General features: G+C 48.8%; 1 protein-coding gene and 1 long non-coding RNA gene across 3 annotated transcripts in view; both read left to right on the forward strand.

Annotated features, from left to right (window-relative positions):
- The window catches only part of BCR (BCR activator of RhoGEF and GTPase), a 124,816-nt gene that overhangs the window by 38,935 nt on the left and 63,639 nt on the right, over positions 1-22,242 (forward strand). The gene's annotated exons all lie outside the window — the stretch shown is intronic.
- Positions 4,684-18,260, forward strand: LOC112676910 (uncharacterized). 2 transcript variants are annotated; one of them, XR_003146764.3, is made up of 4 exons: positions 4,684-4,883; positions 5,515-5,682; positions 5,956-6,023; positions 7,707-18,260. It is a non-coding gene; the product is annotated as an uncharacterized LOC112676910 (long non-coding RNA). The 2 variants fall into 2 exon arrangements; XR_003146763.3 differs by having other exon boundaries at positions 4,684-5,682.

Genomic DNA, 22,242 nt, shown 5'->3' on the forward strand with positions numbered 1-22,242 from the left:
GGCCTGAGCCTAAAGCAGAGTTAACCGACTGAGCTACCCAGGCACCCATTTTTGTAGTTTTTCAGCAGCTAATGTGATGACATGAGACTCCAAGTTATCTATTCCCTTTAATTTAATTTATTTTTTTCAAGTTACCTATTTCTTTTTTTTAAAAAAAAGATTTGTTTATTTGAGAGAGAGAGAGTGTGTGTGTGTATGTGTGTTTGTGTGCAGGTAGTGGCAAGGGGAGAGAAAGAGAATCTCAAGCAGATGCCCCACTGACCTCGATCTCATGGCCCTCAGATCATGACCTGACCCAAAATCAAGAGTTGGTTGTTTAACCAACTGAGCCACCCAGGTGCTCAAGTACCTACTTCTTGAGTGAGTTCTGTTAATTTCTGTCTTTCAGGGAATTGCCCCATTTTATCTAAGTTGTCAAATTTATGTGCATAAAATTTTTATAAGATTTCCTTTGGATGCCTGTGGAATCCATAGTGATATTTCCTCTTTCATTCCTGACTTTACTAATTTGTGTCTTTATTTTTTATTTTATTTTATTTTTTGGTCAGTCTGGCTAGAGGTTTATTGATTTTTATTGATCCCACCCTACCATGAGAATTGACTTTTGTTTTCAATTATTTTTCTGGGTTTTTGTTTGTTTGTTTGTTTTTAATTTTATTGTTTTCTGCCTTTGGCTTTATCTCCTTTCTACAGGTTTAATTTTGCTTTTTTAGTCTTTAAAGATGGAAACTTAAGTTATTGACTTGAGACCTTTCTTTTATAATATAAGCATTTGATACCATAAATTTACTCTTGGGCATTACTTTAGCTATATCCTACATATTTTGATATATTGTATTTTTATCTTACTTCCCTTTAAACCATTTACCAGTTTTTCTTGAGTTTCCCTCTTTGACCTGTGGATCATTTAGTAGTGTCTTGTTTAATTTCCAAATATTTGGAATCTTTTGAGATGTCATTTTGTTACTGATTTTTAATTTTTAATTCCATTATGGTCAAAGCCACATACATTAGTTACCTTTTGCTGCCATAATAAATTTACATAAACTTAGTGGCTTAAAAACAATGCAATTGGGGATCCCTGGGTGGCTCAGCAGTTTCGTACCTGCCTTTGGCCCAGGGCGTGATCCTGGAGTCCCGGGATCAAGTCCCGAGTCGGGCTCCTGGCATGGAACCTGCTTCTCCCTCTTCTCTGCCTGTGTCTCTGCCTCTCTCTCTCTCTATGTCTATCATAAATAAAAATAAGTTTAAAAAAAAAAACGCAATTTATTTTACACTTTACATTTGTGAGGTCACAAATTCAAAATGGGTCCTACAGACTAATTAAGCCTTAGTTTTGTTTCATCTTGGATGGTTTTTATTTTGCCTAGATTCCTGAAAGATATTTCCACTGGATATAGCATTCTGGGTTGGCAGGGTTTTTTTTGGGTTTTTTTTTTTTTTTTTTTTTTTTTTTAGGGACTTTATTTATTTATTCTTGATAGACACAGAGAGAGGCAGAGACACACACAGACAGAGGGAGAAGCAGGCTCCATGCAAGGAGCCCGACGTAGGACTCGATCTCAGGACTCCAGGATCATGCCTGGGCCAAAGGCAGGCGCTAAACTGTTGATCCACCCAGGGATCCCCAGCAGGGTTTTTTTTTTAAATCCATTTTCTTTTTCTTTTTCTTTTTTTAATTTGAGAGAGTGAGAGAGAGAGCGAGCGAGAGAGCACATAAGCAGGGGAAGGGGCAAAAGGAGAAGCAGACTTCCGAGCCTGAGCCATGGCAGACGTCACCTAGGCACCCCTGATGGTTCTTTCTATGTAGTACCTTATTATTATTGTTATTTTACCCTTCTCTGACCTCTATAGTGGCAGTTAAGACATCTACAGTCATTTGGCTCTTCGTTTGCCTATATATAATATGTTGTTTTTTTTCTGGCTTCTCTCAAGATATTTTTATCTTTGGCTTTTAGCACTTTATGGTATATCTGGTAGTGGTTTTTGTTGTTTATCCTGTTTGGGATTCACTGTATTTCTTGGATTTGTACATCTATGACCTTCACCTAATTTGGGAATTAGTCAGCTATGATTTTTTCAAATATTTTCCCTGCTCCAGTCTCTTTTTTTTATGGGACTCCTGTGACACAGACGTTAGATGTTGTCCCACAGATCCTTGAGGTTCTGCTCCAATTTTTTTTCTCTTATTTTCTTTCTGTTGTTTAGATGGATAATTTCTATTGATCTGTGTTGAAGTTCACTGACTCTGCTGTCATCTTCATTCTTTATTCATGAGAGACACAGAGAGAGAAAGAAGCAGAGACACAGGCAGGGGGAGAAGCAGGCTCCATGCAGGGAGCCTGATGTGGGACTGGATCCTGGGTCTCCAGGATTACGCCCTGGGCCGAAGGTGGCGCTAAACTGCTGAGCCACCTGGACTGCCCTGTCATCTTCATTCTGATAGTGAATTCCTCTCCCAGAAATTTTTTATAGAGGTTATGTTTTTTTTTTTTTTTTTTTTTTAGAGGTTATGTTTTTATTCTAAGATTTCTATTTGGTTGTTTTTTTTAAGATTTATTTATTCATGAGAGAGACACAGAGAGAGAGAGAGAGAGACAGGCAGAGTGAGAAGCAGGCTCCATGCAGCAAGCTTGATGTGGGGCTCGATCCCGGGTCTCCAGGATCATGCCCTGGGCTGAAGGTGGCACTAAACCGCTGAGCCACCCAGGCTGCCCTGGTTCTTTTTTTAAAAATATATATTTTTTATTTACTTATTTATGTGACAGAGAGAGAAAGAGCACAAACAGGGGAAGTGACAGGCAGAGGGAGAGGGAAAAGCAGATTCCCTGCTGGGCAGGGGGTGGATGTTTGTTGGTTGCCTTTTCCTTGAACAGCTTAGGTTTCCAGGTTCTTTGTTGCATAATTTTGGATTGTATCCTGGACATTTTGAATGGTACGTTATGAGACTCTGGATTGTTTAAATATTCTGGAGATGTTGATGGAATTATTTAAACAGTCAGTCAACCCAGTTAGATTCAGACCGCACATCTTAGCTCACTCTCTGTGGCCTCTGGTTCCACCGCCCACCCTGCTGTGCACCAGAGGTCAGTCTGCAAGCCAGGCAGTAGTATCAGTGCTCACTCATGTAGTTCAAGTCCCAAACCTGTACTGTGCTGAACACAGGTGGTTTCATGCATAGGCAGCTTGGGGCAGGGGAGCCGAGGGCTTCACACACAGACTTAAAGGATCCTTTCTCCAGCTCCTTCCTCTCCCTGATCTGTCCTACACTCTCTACTTCCCCAGGTCCTGACTAGAAGGCTGGGCTCCAACCTCCCCTTGCTGTCACCGTAAGGTCCACTGCTACTGTACCGGTGACAGTAGGGACTCTGCTTCTTTGATGGCACTCTCCTATTATAGAGTGGAGAGGGCACAGGACTCCACCCCACAGGGCCACTGGGAAGTGGAAGGGGTGCATGCTCACCTTGCTGGTGTTCACCTGGAGCACATTAGATAAAGTTAAAAGTTTAATTCACTGGATCCCTCCTTTTGGGTTCTTTGTGTAGAGAAAGCAGGCTTTTCTGTTGTTTTGGGTTGTTTTTTTTTCTTTCTGTCTGTGCCTGTTGGCACTTTTGGGCTGCTCCACTGCCCAAACTGGGATAGATGGGATGCAAAATCTCCCAGCTCTTCTCTGTGATACTACAGTGGTTTGTCCAAACCTTTACAATCCACAACACTGAGAGCAAACCCTAACACAGACTATGAGCTTTGCGTGATGATGACATATCAGTGTAGGTTCATCAGTTGTGACAGATGCACCCCTCTGGTGCCAAATGTTAATAATGGGTGGAGGAGGGCATGTGGGAAATCTGTAGCTTCCTTTCAGTTTCGCTATGAACCATTAAAATTGCTCTAAAAGAAATAAAGTTTAAAATAAACGGAAAACCCGAGAAGGCCCTTCTGGGGCATCCTTCAAGTCCTGAGATGCTACCCAGTGCTTCTGCTCCCCGCCTTTCAGAGTCCCATGATAGCTATTTCATATGTTTTGTCCAGAATTTGTAGTTGTGGTGAGTGGAAAAACATGGAGTGCACTTGCTCGTCTTGCCTGAAACTGGAAGTTCAAGCTTCTGCCTTTGAATTTCCTTTTTTCTGTGTATGGTGGTGTTCCCTGGGATTGGCCCCCTATCCTTAGACATCATCTCAAGGGGTGCAACCAGTGCTGGTCACCTCTGCCTTCCGCAGTAACTTTCCTACGGCTCCTCTCTAAACCCCCAAGCCTGAACCCGTGGACATTCACACTGCACATTCAGTCCCAGACCTCCTAGCATTGTTTCCCATCAGTCCTAGCAGCTTCTGATTTGCAATGGTCCAGAACCACCTCTTTGCTTCTTGTTGGGTTACTCAGCAGTATCATACCCTGGTTTGCTCAGTCCCTGCTCTGCTTGAGGCTCTTCTGCTGATTTCTGTGGCCCCACACAGAGTACGTAGAGCCATCTGCCCACATTTCTAGGAAGAGTAAGGCTTCCAGCTATGAATGCATGGAGATCTTTGGCAAGATCCAGAATTCCTGGCCAAAGGATCCCAGAAATTGCCTCCGCACTCCCGCCTGTCCTGCATGCCAAGGCCTGCCTTCCCACCAGCCTGCTCCCCAGCCCCACATCCAGCTGTCATTCCCTAGTACACCCACCCTGTGCAGTTGTCATGGACACATAGCATTCCTTCATGGAATGTACTCCATCATAGTGTGGGGTTCCAGCTTCTCTGTGGTGGGGGCCACAGGTGGAGTGGAGAGTACAGCATCCAGAACCATCTGATGGGACAGATGGTGTCAGGAGAGCTATTGTTTTTCCATTTGTTAAATGGGAATGACCCTAGGAACTTACAGGGGTGTGTTGGGATTAGCGGTAAGGGCCAGAACAGACTGGCATGCTGTAGATGCTCAGGAATGGGGAAGGAGGGGCCTTGTTTCTAAGATGGTTTCCCTGTGCCGCTTCCACATGGTGACCAACTGCACGTGCTGGGTAGGGCAGTGGTGTTGAGGGGGGTGCCATAGGCTCAGGCTGCCTTGTGTGGAGGCTACGCCAGCTGTGTTCTCCCCACCCCCTTCCCGCCGCGGGAGTGGAATCCAGCAGGAATGCATGTTGCGTTCTTTCCTGGCTACTTGGGCCACCTGTGCCATCTGGCCAGGCTCATGGAGTGCATAGGCTTGGGAGTTATGTCCCCACCCATGCCCGCTCCCACATTTACGCCCCATTTTCAGAGGGAGAATCTGACCCCTGGCTAGAGCTGCAGGTAGGGGAAGAAAGTCCCAAACAAGTTAGGGAGTCTTCAAGGGTCTTCCTGTCCTCTTTTGTGGCCCTTCCTACTTCCCCTGTCGCCCTGTCATGCCTGTCTGCTCCTCCGGGCACCCTTGGCCTGTCTGAAGGCTGCTTATCCTTTAGATGCTAAACCACCTCGTCCCAGGAGGTGCTGTCAGCTTAGTAACTCTGACCTTAGTTCTATTCATAATTTTATGTTGGTTTTTCGGCTCCCCAGCAGCTGAAAGCCTCAAGACCCAGCACTCAGACGAGGACAGGGCCTGCTGATTTCAAAGCCTCAGGCCCTGCTTGTGTGATAGAACCCAGGACTCCCGGTGCCTTTGGCCAGGTACCATCCTGGAAGCTGCACTGTACCAAGCCCAGTGCTTGGCACCTTCTCCTCAAGGTTTGCAGGCCAGCTGAATCCTCTTTGTATAGATGAGAAACCTGGGTCCTGGAGGGATGAAGTAATTTGCCAAGGTCACCCAGGTGGGCAGTGCTGTAGGACTGAGTTGGAGCCAAGATCAGTGCTGCTTTGCACATGGCTTCTACCTTAAGTCAGCAGCTCAGGTGCCACTAGCCAGGGGTTGGGGGGCAGCCGCTGTCACCTGGAGAGGCAGGAGCCTGGGCGCAGACAGGGCCTAACCAGGATTGAGATCCCAGCTCTGTGTTTCTGTAGCTGGTCAGCAGTGAGCCCACCTGATGCACCTGTGGGCACTTGTGGCCCTGTCCTACCACAGCCTTGAGGTGAGATGGCCAATGAGAATGATTGTAAGTGCTGCTATGTCACCAGATGGAGGGAGGGCTTATTAACAAGGACCAACCTGTGGGATCTAGCCAAGGAGCCGCTGTGCTATGGCAGTTTGGCAAAGACCGGCAGGAGCTGCCAACCTGAGAAGCTGGGTCAGGGTCCCTTTGGTGGATGCACATGCCTGTTGCATGTGCACACACCTGTACATACATGCTACGTGCACACACTTACACGCCCCCACACACACATATGCAGATGTAAATATACAGAGACACAGAGGAGGAAAATGTTGAAGGGCAGAAATCAGTTCACATGATATTAGCCTGGACTTGCGTCCAGAGCTTTGGAGAGAAGAATCTTTCCAGACTTTTGGGATCTGGTGGAAAATCTCCCCTCTGGGGCTCCTCTGCTCGTGCTTTTGTCCCCCGGGACCCCTTGAGGTCTGTAGACAGAGTCTGAACCGGAGCACAGAATCTGCCTCCAGAGGGCCCATGTGCCTGCCTGCAGCAGCATCTACACGCTGTTCCCACTGGCCCTTCTCCTGGCAGAGGCAGCCTGCAGCAGTTCTCTGCCCTGTGGCGACAGGCTGTTCTTGTTTGGAAACAGGAGATACCATCATTGCTTCTCTCCACCCTGTTCCCAAAACATGAGGCTCGAGTTCAGTGATGCATATGAAGTGCTGGCTCTGTGTATGCATGTAGTGGACACCTGGGCCCTGAGCACTCTGGTCCCCTCTGTCGGCCTCTTCCCTCCTGGTCTTCAGAAGGGCACAGTGGCCCCGCCTGCCACAGGAGGTGTGCCAGCCAGGGCCCCATGGAAAATCAGTCGTTAGGTCATGGGCACGTGGGGTCAGTGGGCAGACATTGGAGGCTTTCCCGGTTGCCAGTGACCCAAAAAATCACTTTCGGTTTTTGTGACTCAGAAATGAGCTCAACCCACACACCCTTTAGATGTTCTGAAACTCAAGCCCGAGTCCTCCGGATGGCTCTTGGCTATGGGATTGTCTGAGTGAGCATTTTTATAGAGACCCATGCACACCTGGACTCTGGAGATAGTGAATGGAAATTTTACTATATATCTTACCAGCTTAAAAGGGAGGTGGTCCTCCTTTATTTCATGTTTCCTGGCACCCTACATGTTGGTGATTATGTGTATGGGAGGTTGTCTGTTTATTTTGATCTGGGCCCTGGAAGGCAGGGGAGCCATGAGGTAAAATCAGTGAGGCAGGGGATGGTGCCTTAACATATGGTCCCTGGGTGGTCAGGGCCTTAGGAGTCCGGCCATCCTAAGGAGCTTATGAGTAGTTGAGGAGGGACTAGATGTGGGCTATAAAGTAGGTGAGAGGTCAGGTAGGCTCTTAGTTCCCCTAAGGGGGGTGGAGGGGTGGCTGTGAGGTTAAGTCATATTTGTGGAAGGGTTTGTTGGAGCAGCAGGCCGTGAAGAAGGTAGAATTCAGAGGCCCATGGAGGCCTCTGGATGGAAAGAGTGTGAGCTGAGGCCCAGAATGGAGCATTTGTCGGGGGAGGGGGCCTCATGGCTCAGGGGGCAGGTTGGCGAAGCTCAGCAGTGGCCTTCCTGGCTCTGTAACATGTTGCACCTGAGACTCCCCTCAGCCACAGTAAGAATGGAAACCAGAGTGGGCTTGAGGACAGAGCCTCAGTTCCCGTTTTACTTCTCAGGTCGTCATCTTGCTCTGAGTTCCCTAAAAGCAACTCTGCCACCAGCCTGCCTTCTGCTTTAGATTATTGGATATAAACTGTATTTCCCTGATTAAAGGAAACCTCCGCACGGGGTATAGAGGGTGTAAATGTCCAGACTCACGTCTTCTAAGGCATTCCAAGGGGGGGCTGCCGAAAGGAAGGAGTGTGTTATGTCACTGGTGAGTTGTAGGTCTTTCTAGAAACTTGGAATATGACATGTGCGCGTGTGTGTGTCAGATTGTGTCACTTTGTTCCCCAGCTCTGAGGCCTTCCATGTGCCACCATTCTGGGCACTGCTGTCCAAGGTCTTACAGCTAGAGAAAAGGGGTCTCTCCAGATAGATTCTGTGGGTTCCTGCTGTCTGGTGGGTTCTGAGCCCCCCATGGCTGTCTCCTCCCCTAGTAGCCTCTACCTTGCAATAACAGGGCACATCCTGGCTGAGTAGCACAGGGAGCTAGGGGATGTTTGTCTGCACTGCTGCTGTGTGTTGACTCGATAGCCACTTTGGAAGGCTGGGAGAAAGCTTGTGGCTCTGAGGTGGTCAGGGTCCTGCTGTCCAAACAGCCTTCTGGAAGCCCAGCCTTCGATTGCCCCTGGCTCTTTTCAGTGGCATTCCCCACCCTCCAGCATAGAGCAGAGCATGCCTCAGGCTAGATTCAGGCAAGATCAGGGAAATACACCTGCATAGCTGAGACTGGTTTTAAAAAAATGGAAAACCCCTCCTACTGGGAAGATTCATGTGGGCACAGCAAAGAGCCCTGGGCATAAGCTGTCAGAGTTCCTTTCACAAGGGCTAAGAGGGGACACGCACCTATTAGGTGCCTGCTGTATGCCAGCTGCTGCTGTGAACCTGTGATCCGACTGTGTCTCCACTGGTCACCTCTACTGGGGGGATGGCAGGACACCTACCTTAGGTGGTGGGCTAGAGTCAAGGTCGTGAAGAATGAGGGATCGGCCTCATTCTCCTCATGTCTGTCTGGGAAATCTGAACTCAAATTCTGTGCCCTCAACAGTACTGGAGTGAGGTGCCAGCCTGATAGCGTGATTGCTGGGCAGGGTGACCCAGTTGAACCAAGCTGTCATTCTACCATGTGTGGTATTTCTGGGAGAAGCGCCAGGCTCAGAGCTGGTGTCGGATTCCTCTGGGAGCCTTTCCAGAGGCCTTGTTTCCCTTGGGATCCCACGATTCCTGAGGGAAGGGCCTCTTCCTAAAACGTCTACACCGATGAGCCCAGGGCCTTCTGTGGTGCGGTGGTCCACTCTGCCCCGTCTGTGGGTTGAGTCTCTCTTTGGAGGACTAGCTTTTCCTAAAAAGTACTTTCAGAACTGAGCATATTGCAGACCCTCATCAAGACCTGCTGGGTCTGTAGGCTGGGCTGGCCAGTGACAGAGGTAGAGGCCTGAGTGGGCATCTGGCAGCTCTGCCCCTGGGGGTGCCTTGGGTGTGTGAATCCTGTCTCCTCCTACACGTGGTACTGGTGCCAGGGAAAGCAAGAGGGGAGCTGTGCCTGGTTCCCAAGCCAGACTGATTGGGGAGGGAGCATGGAGCCTGGACCAGGCTGTTGTACTGCGATGACAACTGGGATTATCACCAAAGGTGGTAATTCCCACATGACAGTTTCAAGTTTCAGGTCAAGAGCTGACGCTAGTCCTCTGTCTCCTCTTTCATCTGGACAGAGATCCTTGCTGGCTTGTTTTCTGGCTCGTTCCTCAGCTGTTCTCAAGACCTTGTACTCCACAGAGACCCTGTTCCCTGCAGATTCTGAGCCCCAGGGGAATGGGGGATGCTCTGTTCCACTGATCCGGGCTGCAGAAGAGAACTGGGGGAGCCCCAAAAGAGACCTGTGGGAAGGTGAGGGCCACAGCCTCCCTGGGAGACCAGCAATGGGGTGCTGAGGAGGGCAAAGTGGGGCTGGCATTTGGAGCCCTGGTGGGCTTTGCAGCAGGCCAGATGGAGGGGATCACCCTGCCAGAGTCACCCTCTGACCACGGCAGCCTGAGACCTGTGGTGGTTGCCACGGGTTCTGCTATACATGTTTTATGGCTCTGAGAAGAGTCTTCCCAGTAGCCCCAAGCATGTGAGCCCACCACCCCCCACCTCCAGCATTTCCCAGAATGGAGCCTTCAGCCTCACAAGGAAGTAGAAGATGATGCTGAGTACCCTAGAAGTCAGGCAAGAGGTAATCCTGTGGTTTTCTGGAAAGGAACTCCAGTAACTACCACAGGTTGGACCACATGAATAGCTGAGGCTTCTGATAATTATGATAAATGATGCTTGTGCTTCTGGATGCTTCCTCCCTCTAGCAGGAGAAAGGTGGCCTGTTCATCACCCCCTCAGGGTGTGAGGGTACAGTGTCATTATCCCCATTTCACTGGTGGGAATATTGAGAGATGAAACAAGCCTCTGAGTGGCCTCAGTAATCCCAGTTTGTTTGTTGTCCTTTTTCTGGCATGATGGAAGAAGGCCCTGGAGGTTGGGGCGGGGAAGAGGGAGTCTGGGAACAGAGGAATTATATTTCCTTTTCCAAGTATGTACGTCAAGGATGGTAGAGTTCCTGGCCACTTGATTTGAGTGCACAGAAAGTTTTCCAGGGGAAAATTCATTCTGTCTTAAACCTAGAGACCCTGGTGCCTCCTGGTCTGTTCCTTGGCTTTTGACATTGGGTACATCTCAGGTTGTGGTGCAGAATATAAAATAACCCCCCTTACTTCTACCACCCCAGCTTACCTCCGGTTCATCCCCAGGATGCCTGAAGTCAGGGATCGAGCTCAGGGTGGGGCTAACCCCTCTGAACCTCCAGGAGGTAGCCTTGGCTGGGCACACCTACCTGGGTGAACCCCCTGCTTTTCAACTCGACTTGTTAGCCGTGAGGCTCAGGGAATGTTGCTTCCACTTCCAAACCTTCAACTTTCATCTGTAAGACAAGGTATCAGCTCCCTTGCAGAGAAGTTTGAGGACTTGAAGCTGAGCACTTGGACAGGGCCTGTTACTGCATCTGTGTGTTGCCCTCACAGAGGTCTCAGGGTCCCTGACTCAGGCTGGCATCCCAGCTACTGTGTCCCCACCCACTCCCCTGCCCCCGTGTATCCAGAAGCCAGTGAACCTCTCAGGAGTGCCGTAGATTGGGGTGACCCAGGAGTAGAGCAGACAGGAAACTTGCAGGCTAGCCCCCAAGACCGAGCCAGAGCTATGCCTCCGCAGGGCAGGAATGCAGGCAAGCAGGAGGTTCCTTCTCCTGGTGGGGAGTCCCTGATTCCCAGGGGAAAGGACTTGCACTTTGGAAATCCATTGAGGACAACAGAGCAGGGCTGCCATAACAAAACCTTACAGACTGGGGAGCTTATACAACAGACATTTATTTGACCTAGGAAATCCCAGGTCAGTGTGCCAGCCAGTTCAGTTCCTGGTGTGGACCTTCTTCGTGACTTGAAGATGTCTGTCTTCTTGGTGTGTCCTCACATATCAGAGAGAGAAAGAGAGCTCTGGTGTCTCTTCCTCTTCTTACAAGAACACGAATCCCATCATGAGGGCCCCACTCTCATGACCTCATCTAAACCTATAATTAACTCCCAAAAGGTCTCACCGCCAAATACCATCACATCGAAGGTTAGAGCTTTGGTGTGTGAATTTGGTGAGGGCACAGACATTCACAGGCGTATCATCGGTCTGTCCCCAGCATTGGTCTCTGACTTGTGGGTGCTGATCTTGTCGCTTTAGTTCACTGTCCTTATGTGCACATAAAGCCCCCCTTTCAGAACAAGATGAAGGGAGCACAGTGAGGTCCTGAGGTCGAGAAGGAGGAAGGTGCTAGGGCTTCACTCAGGAAGGAGTCTTGCACCCTTCCTGCTCTGCCCTCAAAGGAGGGGCAGTTGGCAGACTATTGTTGTGGGTGGGGAGGGTCCACAGCACTCAGTTTCTATATTTCTGACTTGTACAGTTGTAGTATCCTGGTGGTTCTGGTCTATTCTTGGGTAGCAGAGTCTGGGGCAAATCTACAATAGCCTAGCTTCTGAGGGAGAATAGCACTAGTTAAAGAGAGACCGGGAAGGCATGAATGTTCTGCATGGCAGCAGGGGGTGAACCACAGGGCTGGCCTGTTGCCCCTGACCGCATGGGGCCTAGTCACTCTTCTCTCTCTGTGATCTGAATCTGAATCTGTGGGTGTGCTGCTGAGCATAGACAGCCCCTGGGTGGCTGCAGCTGGCTGGCTGGGCAGAGTCCTATTTCCATGCATGAGCGAATCATTGACCATGGAGACACTGGGTGGAAAGAGGCCTCTCAGAGCTTGTGCCTGAGCTACACAGTTGCTGTATGTATTAGTGTGCTAGGGCTGTGTAACAAAGAACCACATACTGGGTGGCTCACACAAGAGACATTTATTGTCTCACAGATATAATGGAGGCTGGAAGTCTGAGATTGAGGTGTTGGTAGGGTTGGATCCTTTTAAGTGCTGTGAGGAAGAATCTGTCCCAGGCCTCTTTTTTTTTTTTTTTTTTTTTTTTTGATTTGTAGATGACTGTCTTCATGTTCATATGGCATTCTCCCTATCTACTGGTCTATCTTTAAGTTTCCCTTTTCTGGGGCACCTGGGTCTGATTCTTGTTTCAGTTCAGGTCATAATCTCAGGATCATGAGATTGAGCCCTGCATCACAGAGTCTGCGTGAGAATCTCTCTCTCCCTCTGCCCCTCCCCCTGCTTGTGAAAGAAAGAAAGAAAGAAAGAAAGGAAAGAAAGAAAGAAAGAAAGAAAGAAAGAAAGAAAGAAAGAAAGAAAGAAAGAAAAGAAAAGAGAGAAAAGAAAGTCTTTTAAAAAATAAATTTCCATTTATTATAAGGACACAGTCGTATTGGATTTGGGCCCAACCTAATGATCTCATTTGAACTTGGCAAAGACTACATCTCCAAATAAGGTCACATTTGGATGTATTGTGGATTAAGACTTCATCGTGTAAATTTAGGCCAGTAGGGGAGACACGGTTCAGCCCATAACACTGTACTTCTTTCTTCTTTTTAAAAAATTTCTAGAGGATCCCTGGGTGGCTCAGCAGTTTAGCGCCTGCCTTCGGCCCAGGGCATGATCCTGGAGTCCCAGGATTGAGTCCCACATCAGGCTCCCTACATGGAGCCTGCTTCTCCCTCTGCTTGTGTTTCTGCCTCTCTCTCTCTCTCTCTCTCTGTCTCTCTCTCTTTCTGTCTCTGTCTCTCATGAATAAATAAAAATAAAATCTTTAAAAAAAATTCTAAACCTGACTGATTTTTATTTTTTTATCTAGGGTTTGTTTTAGGGGAGATTGACATAAAATTTACCATCTTAACTATTTTTAAACATATAATTCAGTTGTGTTAAATGCATTCACATTGTCATGCAGCCATCACCACTAGTTATCTCCAGAACTTTTTCTTTATCCCAAGCAGAAACCCTCCCTACTAAGCAGTAAGTCCCCACTGCCCTCTCCTCCCAGCTAGCTGACATCCCCCATTCTATTTTCTGTCTGTGAATTTGCCTATTCTAGGTATCTCCAAAGTCGTGGACTAAATTTTTGTGTCCCCTCCCTCCAAAAATTCATATGTTGAATCCCTAACTTGCAACATATTTGTAGGTGGGGCCTTTGGGGGATAGTCAGATCATGCGGCCCTTGTGATGGGTCTAGACCCCTTAAAAGAAAAGACCCAGAGAGAGCTAGCACCGTCTTTCCACCTACTAAGACGAGGCCATATGAGCACACAGCAAGAATGCATCTGTCTGCAAGCCAGCAAGAGAGCTGTCACCAGAACCCAGCCATACTGATATGGCTTGTTGCTTGTTTACTTGCTTGTTGACCTCCAGCTTCCAGAGAAAATAGATTCCTGTTGTTTAAGCCACTCAGTCTAGGGTATTTTGTTAAGGCAGCCCTGGCAAACCAATACATTTATATCAATGGAATCATGAGATGTTTATCCTTTTGTGATTGTTTTCACTTGGCATATTATTCTCAAGGTTCACCTGTGTTGTGGCATGTTGCAAGACTTCCTTCTTTTTTAAGACTGAGTAATATTCCATTGTACATGTATACCGCATTTTGTTCATCCATCTGCCGCTGGTCGCTTGGGTTACTTCTGCCTTTTGCCATTGTGAGTGATGCTGCTGTGGACGTGCATGTACGTGTACCTCCTTTCCTAACTCTCCCCAGGCTTCCTTCGGGAAGGCAGTCCTGAGGTCGAGGCAGGGAAAGTGGCTGTTCCTCCTGCCCTCCTAAGCTCACCCCTGATGAGTGCCTATTCATGGTCCAGCCCTGGCCTGAGCACTGTAGGCTGACCACCAGACAGTGGGAACTCTTTCTTCCCACCATTTTTTCTCTCTTCCCTCTGCGTTTCCTCTTTGAAGTGGGAATGGAATGAGATGAGCATTCCCACAGCCATCCAGTGACCATCCTCAATTCGCATGTTGCTCCCAGACTACGGTCCTGCTCTCAGTGCCATCCTCTTGAAGGGCTCTGCCCACCTCTACTGCCTTGTGCCTCTCACCCCCGATGACTCTACGGGCCAGTTGCCTGCAGCTAAGTCTCAGCCTCAAGTCCTAGAAACTCAGTACCCTCTTTGCTCTTCTTCCTTTTTCCATGTGGGTCCGCTCAGTCTGGGCCTGTTTGTGGCATTTGATGTCGGTGTCCATTCCCACTAAAACCAGACCCTCAACCCATTCATCTGGAGTTACCATCACAGAAGCCTCCAACTGGGTCCTAACTGCAATATCAAACTCGGATGTGCTGTCAGTGTCATCTGCCTGTGTTCCCTGCCCCCACCCTTGGTCCAGGCCTCAGTAACCCTTGATACCTCCTAAATCGTGCCTTGGGTCCTTGGCCCAAAGCCCAAGCCTCTTAGAATTACTCCTTCCCACCACTCTCACCTCATTCTCAGCATATCACCTTTCCAGCCTTTCCTCATTCATGAGCTTGCAATAGCCCCGCAGCTGGGTTGACCCAGCTCCCTGTGTGGGGCACCTCTGCAGCCCCTCTGCTGGTGGAGGGCTCAGTGGTTCTTCCATCCCACACAGACCTTGTCTTTGTGAAGCCTTTCTGGCCCTCTCCTGGGGCCAGCCATCTCTTCTTTGACCCCATGGCATCACTTTCAGGCCATTGGCTACACCTGTATTAGTCTCCTGGGGCTGCCATAATGAATGGCCATAGACTCATAATGAATGGCTTAAAACAACAAATACATACTCTTCCACAGTTCTGGAGGCAGGAGTCCAAATCAAGGTGTAGAGCAGGGCCATACTCTCTCTGGGGGGCTCTAGGGGAGAATACTTTGTTGCCATCTCCAATTCCTGGTGTCCCCATGCATTCCTTGGCTAGAGACCATGTCATTTTAATTTCTGCCTCCACCTTCACAGAGCCTTCTTCTCTTCTGTCCTCATAAGGACACTTGTCACTAGATTTAGGGTCCATTGAGTAATCCAGGGTGATTTTATCTCAAAGTTCTTAACTAAATTACATCTGTAAGGACTCTTACCAAAATAAGTTCCCTTCATACATTTCAGTTGTTAGAATGTAGACTTCTCTTTTGGGGGCCACCATTCAACCCACTGTAGTGTCCTTCCCGCCTTCATATTCTGTGGGGAGCCAGTATCTGCCTCTCTTATTACTCTAGTGGGTCTTGGAGTGGTCACTTCCGTGGGGAGATGGTCTCTGCTGCCTTGCTTGAGGGCCTAGCTGCCCCCCATGTGTGGCTTTGCTGTGATGCACATGTCATGTGACTCCTGAGAGTCTGATGGCTCCCAGGGGCAGGGGCTGGGTCTGTGGTGCCATGCCTAACATGAAATAGAAATGTCATACATCTTGGGTGAATGTTGGGTACCGAATAAATACATCAGCTTGATTGTCTGAGGCCAAACTGCCTCCAGGAGATCTTTCTGAACCTGTTGAAGAATGAAGGTGGTGCTAAAGAATAATAATAACATCATCCAGTGACTGAGGGCTACAGCTTCCCAGCTGGTTCGTGTTCCAGCCTCTGCCTGCCCCACCCTGGCGCCATCTGGTTCCAGCCCCAGCCCAGAACATAAGTGATCTTTCCATCTTTAGGCACAGGTGGGTCCTTGAAGACAGAAGGAAATCTTTTAACAACTCTCTCGATGCTGATCAGGGAGTCCTTGTCTGCCCACACTGGGGACATTCAATCTTAATGCTAAAAGTCACCCGCAGAGTTGGCCTTGTGGTGATTCAGTCTACAACCAGCTGGAACCCAAACCCCAAGCTGAAGAGTCATAAGAGCTATTATATTAGTCGGCCTGTGTCCTCCAAGAGAGCCTAGCTTTGTTCAGGGCATCTAGAGCTGCCGGGAGAGCTGAGGCATCAGGCCATGAGCAGGGCAGGCCCAGGCCCTTCCCAACCAACATTTTCTGTCCTGTCGGGAGACTTGACTAGTGTCAGAGCCTTCTGTGTTCCACAGGCTGGTCTGGACCATGGGCTCCCACTACCCGGGCAGCTGGGGCTTTCCACACTAGCCTGGTGATGTCATTGTTGGGGTGGCAGCATAAAGGCTGGAAGGTTGCAAGATTCCAGGGTATTCTCTGTGCTCCCCCTTCCCCTGCAGAACCACAGGCTCTGACAACAGGCCTCTCACCAGGGTGTAATGGCCAACTAAATGGGGAGCATCTGGTTTATAAATTTTGACCTCCTTGGTGTAGATGCAAGAGGGGGCAGCTGCCAGCCTGAGGGTAGAGGAAAAAAATGGAAAAACCACCCAAACCAACCAGATATCTTAGAATGTAGAGTAACCTCTCACTGCCTATGGGTGACCTGGGGTTATGGTGCCAGGCAGTACTGACGTCTGTCAGGAACGATGTTCTTGGTCTTCAGGAAACAGCTGTATAATGTTCCAGATTCCTTCTTTTAACAGAGGAAAACAGATTTCTTTCTTTCTTTCTTTCTTTCTTTCTTTCTTTCTTTCTTTCTTTCTTTCTTTCTTTTCTTTCTTCTTTCTTTCTTTCTTTCTTTTTTCTTCTTTCTTTCTTTCTCTTTCTTTTTCTTTCTTTCTTTCTTTTTCTTTCTTTCTTTCTCTTTCTTCTTTCTTTCTTTCTTTCTTTCTTCTTTCTTTCTTAATTTCTTTTTTTTTTTGAGGTGAAATAACAATGTAAAACTAAACATTTCAAAGCAAACAACTCATCATTTAGTGTATTCGCAGTGTTGTGTGACTACCACTTCTATTTAGTTCCCAAACACCATCATCACTGCAGCAGGAAATCCCATACTCATTAAGCATCTACTTTCTGTCTCTGGATTTGTCTCTTCTGGACATTTCATGTAAATGGAATCAGACAACATGTGGTCTTTTATGACTACCTTCTTCACTTGGCATCCTGTTTTGGGGGTTCATCCATGTTCAGCCTGTCTCAGTACTTCATTCTTTTTGAAGACTGAGTGATATTCCACTGTAGAGATAACACCACAGTTTCTTTATCCATTTATCAGTTGATGGACATTTGGGTGGTTCCACCTTTTGGCCCTTGTGAATAATGCTGCTCAAACATAGCTTGAATTATCCCAGTACAACTTTTGCTTTAAACACCACCCTCTTTTGGTTATAGATCTAGGAGAGTAATTGTTAAGTCATATGGTTATCAGCTCAGCCTTTTAGAAATGTCTTCAGAAAGTGACCAGATAAGCAGGTCACACGGGTGGACCTGGGGCCTAGTCAGGCTCCACCTACCTGTTCCTCTCTCGGAGACTCCTTTTCTTGTCTGAAAAATGAGCATTTCGAAGTTGCTGCCCATTAAGGGGTCAGGGTGGATTCAAGGATATCAGCACTATGCCTCACCCAGAGGAAGTGCTTGAGAAAAGGGGAGCAGGTATTTTCCAAAAGTACTGGCTTGCTTGGGCACATTCGAGGCTTTTCTACGGTTGGGGAAATACACTTTCCTGAAGTATCACAGTAAAGAAGTCAGCGGAGCCCCAAGACCTGCGGCCAGTCCTGCAGATAGAATCTGTTCCCAGGGCACCGGGTGGTGGGAGGAAGGCTCGAGGCTGTGCATGAGCGTGGTGTCCAGAGCTAGCTTGGACCTGTAGAACCTGTGTGCCCTTTGGTGAGACCCGGGGGTGTCCTAGCCAGGGTTTTCTGAGCCTCTCCCAGAGGCTGATGCCTAGCTGGCAGGACACCCCCAAGGACGTGAGCTCCTGTCTGGAAGTCACCAGCCCTGCAACACCATTAGCACTGTGCTGTATGCCTGCAGCCCAGGAGAGGTGTGGGGTCCAGAAAGGAGAGGGCAGGAGTGGGGAAAGCAGGGCTTCTCCAGATAGGATGAGGTGGAGGGGGGACTCAGTACCTGCCTCTGCTGAAACCTACCCACCGCAGCTGGCCAACCAGGAGGAAGATGGTGTTTGAATGTCTTTTACCTCAATAAATAAATACAGCCCAGCCCTTTGCTGACAGTGTAAACAGGGATATGAGACCACCCTGCCTCAGTCTTGATGCATGATTGAGTTCCTCCCACTCCTACCCAAGTTCCTGGGGTCCCTTCTTTCCTCTCAACCCTGTTATGTGTTTATCAGAATCCCTCCCCTGGCCCTTTCCAGCTGTTCCCATGTCTGCTTTGGGAGGGGAGGGCTGAGAACATTTCTTCCTCCTGAGGATTTTGCTTCAGGCTCTCATCTTGGGGTGCACTGGTCAGAGGGTGGGACAGGAGCTGGGATCTGGGCCCTGCACCTGTGGCGGCAGCAGGGCCACAGAAGCAGGATCTGAGGACCCTCCAGGTACATTGGGTCCAGCAGAGCCTCCCCTGGTTGGCTGCAGCCAGTAGACCTATGGCTGGTGATCTGAACTTGGTTCTGCACACATTTCCTGGGAGCCCTTGCGGCAGAAATCCCAGCAGGGTCTGAGAGAGGCCTTGTCGTGAGATGTACACTTCCTGGCTCACAGCTGAGAAAACAGGGAAGGAGTATCGAAGTTACTGGAGCTGTTTGATCCAAGGCTGGGCTGTGGAAAGACAGGCTGTGGGGGAGAGGCTGGCAGGCCGGAGGCTGGGCTAAGGACATTTAATGCTTTGAAGGCAGACATGTGCCCTCTGAGAGCAGGAAGGACAGCCGCTTCAGGGCTGTGGATCCTCGTGGTGCTATTATGCCAGGGGATCCGGCTCTGGCACTGGGTGTGACCTGTGATTACCAGATTCTTATGGGCTGGCAGGAATCTTGTCCAGTCTGGGTCAGGAAGATGCGGGTGGACAGGGAAGTGGCCTGGAAAAGATGATGTGTAAACTCTGTAAGAGTAGAGGGATAGCTGCTGGAACAGTGGCTGTGCCAGTTTGACTGGTCTGGCAGTGTGACAGACACCAGGGCTCCTTTGAAAGCTGTGCTTACAGAGCATGAGCAAGGCCTTCCTTTATTGTCCTTTGTTATTAAACCCACAGAAACCTGTGATGCAGCCTGGGTACCTACCACCCAGCCGCCCCCCCCCCCCCCTCCCTGCCCATCAGCTCAGGGAGCACACTGCTTGGAAGTTTTGGTTCTCTGCTTATTTTAGACATGGTTGCAGGGGGCTGTTGGCGATGAAGGGGATGGAGAGACGCTCCCCTGCACCCTACCCCCTCCCCTGGCTCAGCTACCCAAGCATTGCCCTGTCTGGGAGGGACCTCAGAGGGTGTGTGTGTGTGTGTGTGTGTGTGTGTGTGTGCGTGGTAGGTACTTGTTACATATAACATCAAATGGGACATTTTAATCACTCTTAGGTATACTGTTCGGGGGCGTTAAGCACGTTCACACTGTTGTGCAGCCAGCAGCACCATCCCTCTCTCCAGGACTGTTTCATCTTCCCAAACTGAAGCTCTGTACCCACAAAACAACTCCCCATCCCTCCTCCCCCAGCCCCTGGCCCCCACTATCGAACTCTATCTCCGTGAATCTATTCCAGGTCTGTCGTATAGGTGGACTCACACAGTGAATTTGTCATTTTGTGACAGGGTTATTGCCCTTAGCATAATGTCCTCGAGGGTCATCCATGCTGTAGCATGTGTCAGAATTGTCTTACTTTTTCAGGCCAAGTAGTATTCCGTTGTATTTCCATATCACATTTGGCTTATCCATTCACCCATCGGTGGATGTTTGATTTGCTTCCACAGTTTGGCTGTTGTGAATGATGTTGCTAGGAGCATGGATATGCAAATATCTGTTTGCACCCCTGCTTTCAGTTCTTTTACATGCATACCCAGAAGTGGAATTGCTCGATCGCATAGTAATTCTACATTTAATTTTTTGAAAGTTTTTTTGTTTTGCTTTGTTTTTTTAACCAGTGTTGTCCTTGAGGTGTGAGAAAGAGGATGTGATCTGGGCTGACAGGGATTTAGTCCTCCCACTTGGCAGGTGTGGGGGTGGCTGCCTTTTTTCCTTGCATCAAAGACTAGATTTTAGATTTGCAGAGTGCCAGGATTGTGGCTGCTAAGCCGACTTGCCTGGAGAGGAGGAGGTTTGGGATTTCATTGTGCACATCCGTTTTCCACGCTAAGCTGGCCGCTGCCTGCCAACTCTGAGTGGGTCTTGCTCCCTCTGCCCCCGCCCTCTTCCCTGCTGGTTTGCCGCTTTGTGTGTGGATCAGCCCTCATTTCCCTGAGCCTCTCATAGCTGTGGGATGACAGGCCCACCCCCTCTGAAACCAGTATTTGCTTTCAGCTTTGGGTAGAACTTTGCAGGAAGCACCAGGGTTAACTCGGCCACCAGGTGCCCAGTCCTTGGAGGGAATGAGCCCCAGAGAGGTTTTCCCACTGGATATTCCTGGCAGAAGAGAGGACAGCAAGGCCCCTCTCTCACTTTGCTCTGGTTCTTGGGAAATGGCAGCTCCCAAAGCCTCCCAGGAATAGACAATATGCTCGAGGAGGTATGGGGACCCCAGGAGTGTGAAAGTGTGAAAGGAAGATAGGTCCCTATGTGTCAGTTAAGATGGAGGAAGAGGAAAGGAGGGCTCTCCTCCTTGCCCTATCACATTTGCAGGAGCAAGCTGGGGGTTCTGGGTTAGCCAGGACAGTGAGCTGAAGCCTCTGGTGGAAAGTAGCCCAGCAATGAATGACCAGCTATCTGAAATCCAGACTTAAAAGCATTGGTTTCTCGGACGTCAGTGTAGAGAGATGTGTGCAGAGTGGGAGACAGCTGACTTTGAGTTGCCCTGATCCTCCTAATTACCCCCATTGAGTCTGGCTGTGGAGCCTGGCTTCTCCGTCTCACCTGGTGGGTGGGAAGTGTCTACAGCAGGCTCAGCAGCCCCACACGGCCCTGGCCAGCAAACTTTTTGCCAGGCACTTGGTTTTGCACAGGGTTTTGTGTTTTTTTTGTTTTTTGTTTTTTTGGTTTTTTTTTGTCAGGATGTTGCTAAGCTAGCACTTTGTTTTGCAGATGTGGAATCTTGCAGTATTTGGAGCAAGCCCTAGGACCCTGAGTTTGACCCTAAAGTTCTTACTTGGGGCATCACTCAGTATTAATTTGACCTTTAATGTGAGCTCAGTGTAGTCACAGGCTGGGATATCTGGTGTTGGTGCTCAGATTAAGGATGCTCTTCTAGATGATGAATATGTTGTTGACTTCTTAAAAACATTATTATTTCAAAAAAAAAAGTTTATAGTTTCCTAGAGAGGATGTGTGGACAGTGAAAGTTCTGAGCTAATGTAAAAGCTGGGCCCAGAGGAAGAGTGGGGAGCAGAGTTAAGACGCTGTAAAGGAGGTGAGGTCAGGAGGTAGGCAGGGCATGGCTGGCTGACCTGCACAGTGACTGTAACGGCTTAAAGCAGAGCCAAGCCTCCACCCGTTGTCTAGTTCACACGCCTGATGATAAAGTCAGGAAAACTGAGACACAGACCGCTTAAGTGACCTGCACTGATTCTCACAGGTATATAGCAACCTAGACAGGACCAGAGCCTCACTTCTGGGAAATTCACATCCCAGGTTCTAGAATCAGCCCACCTGTCCCCTGGAGGACATGTCATGGGTTGCAGAAGTAAAGATACCCCCACCCCCAGCCCAGGGGGATCATTCAGACTATCCATGAGGAAGGCATCTGGCAGCCAAAACCTTCTGTCCAGGACCCGGACTGCCTTTGGAAGCAGCTCCCACTGAGAGCAATTTTTCAGTAGAGGCTGCTGTGATACAGGGTTCATATCATGGATGTTGAATGGACAAGAAGTCCTCTGTGTTCATTTTGGTTAAAGAAAAAAAGTCTGTGATACCCCAAAAGGAAGCAGAAGCTGAAGTCAGACTTGTTTTGGGGGTAGTGTGTGAGATTAGGGTTCTGTATTTAACAGGGTTCTGTGCTTTTTAATACATTTAAACCCTCCCCATCTGTCTTCAGGGATGCCAAGCAAGAGCTAATTGAGCACCTTTGCAGACTCTTCAGAGGACACAGAACTTGACCTTGGCCTCTGACTATCCTGGTAGGACAGTACAAACCCCAGCAGGGCTGAGCATTAACCAACATGGCGATGGCACCAGGAGCCCCCACAGTAGCCCATGGATTAAGGAGACCAGGGGACCTCAGTACAGCTTGTTGTTAGGGCACAGGGTAGGA

This window comes from Canis lupus, chromosome 26 (genome assembly GCF_003254725.2).
Source record: "Canis lupus dingo isolate Sandy chromosome 26, ASM325472v2, whole genome shotgun sequence".
Taxonomy (NCBI): Eukaryota; Metazoa; Chordata; class Mammalia; order Carnivora; family Canidae; genus Canis; species Canis lupus.